This window comes from Arachis stenosperma, chromosome 5 (genome assembly GCF_014773155.1).
Source record: "Arachis stenosperma cultivar V10309 chromosome 5, arast.V10309.gnm1.PFL2, whole genome shotgun sequence".
Taxonomy (NCBI): Eukaryota; Viridiplantae; Streptophyta; class Magnoliopsida; order Fabales; family Fabaceae; genus Arachis; species Arachis stenosperma.
This window is the reverse complement of record NC_080381.1, coordinates 25214275-25216294: the sequence shown is the minus strand read 5'-3', so window position 1 is coordinate 25216294 and position 2020 is coordinate 25214275.

Sequence of the window (2020 nt, the reverse complement as noted above, 5' to 3'; positions counted from 1 at the left end):
GTTGGCTGTGATAACGTGATAGAATCGTGCATCTTCTTTACTGCTAGCCATGTACAAATTGATACATGTGTAATGGACGTGATCAAAGAATGGGTCCATATTACAATAGGCACTAGTGGCTTTGATATATTGGTAAAAGAGGTAGGTTGTGAAACATATGGAGGGGATGTTAAGGTGGAAATGATGAGGATGGTAAGGATAGCGGTGAACACCAGAGGAACATATCTACAAAGTTCAGTGATGATGTAGCTATAACGTCGCCAAGGCCAATATTTTCGACAGGTGGTGCAGATCAGGCAGCGAAAGTGATTATCGAGGTGATGCGAGAGGAGGTAGAAGACCAGGTTAGAATGGTAAATTCTAAAACAATTTTGAATGAGTGGAGTTATGATAATTTAAGGCACAATCAATCGAAATTGGTAACTTATCAACCTAATAAAAGTGCTAATGAAGGCATGGCAGATTTTGTGGGATATGATGAAGTGGATTCTGAAATGACTATTCCTTGGGATTATGGTTGTAAATATTATGGGCCAGGAAGGGGAGAAATCATGCGCGATAGAGGTGTACATACAAGGAGGCCCCTCAATAGTTATACGTGCTATAATAAGGCATTGGGCCTTGAAGTGCTATGGCCCGAGGAAATAAGCACATGGGAGTAGCGGACGGTGTACATGGGCCTACTGGGGAGAGCTCGGGTCGGGTCTGTACCGGGTCAGTTTTGCAGACAGCAGGTCGGAGGTCAGCGTGCAAACCAAGTTTCGCTCTACCAACCAAGGAAGCCGCTGCGACTGGGGATCTCAGGAATTTAGGGGCTGCGATACCTAGGGCAGGGACAGCACGAACCTGCCCTGATAAAGGACGGGTAGTGACCGCTGGTTCAAAACTCGTACGTCGGCCAGTTCACAATATGGGGAACGATTGTTGGGAGAATGGGGTTGGAGCTCACCGGGGAGAAGGAGGCCGAGTTGGCTAGGGAAGCGCAGCGAGATCGACAGCGCATGAGTTCCAGCAAGAGGACAACCCAATCTCTGGTTGTGATGTGCCGGTCGTGACACGGGCTGGTGGACAGAATGAGACTCGACTAAGGACATGCACGGTAGAGGAGGGAGGAGGTAGATTGGCTGATCATGGAAGAGAGGTTGATGGGCATCTAGAAGCTGCAGGCGCGGAAGGCAATGCCAAAACACACCACGGTAAGGATGACGAACACAATGGTGAACATGATGAAGTGCTTGGAAAGACTGGGTCGGGTACAAAAGCTTTTGTGGATAGAAAATTACCAATGCCTAATGAAGAAGATGGATATGACGAAGACCAAGGTGAATTGGAGGATGAAGCTCAGGCCAATTATGCTGAAGCCAGTGACAATGAGGGTTTAACATTGGAGGAGCAGTTGTTAGAAAACAAAAGAACTTGGGACTTAGCAACGGAGTCAGGAACAGTGCTGTATGACGAAGAAGATGACATTATGGCGATGCTTCAGCAACAGAACGAAGAAATTGCTCTAAAAAAAGCTGGCAAAACAAAAGGCAAAAGTGAGGAGGAGTAGACCCAAAACTTATAAAAAGGTGTGCAATAACTTATTGAAATGATTTTTAGCTCTTGGAATATTAGGGGGTTGGGGGATGAGAAGCTGAGGATGATAAAGGGCTTGAAAAGAAATTTTAGATTAAACATGTTAGGCCTGGTGGAGACTAAAAGACAGTTAGTGACTAAATTTGATTTACAAAAAATTTGGGGAATTAGTTGTGCGAGATGGGATTTTGTTGAATCTAATGGTACATCTGGTGGGTTACTGTTAATATAGGATGATGATTTTTTTTTAAATAAGAAATAGCCACAAAGGGGAGAGATGGATGTGTGTTGAAGGGGAGCTGTTGAAGTATAATTTTAATTGTGCTTTTATTTTGGTGTATGGGGCGCATACTAGACATGATAAGCTTGTTGTATGGGAAGAGTTAAGCTAAATAGCTGGTCTATGCCAGGTCTCCTGTTTCTTCATGGGGGACTTTAATGA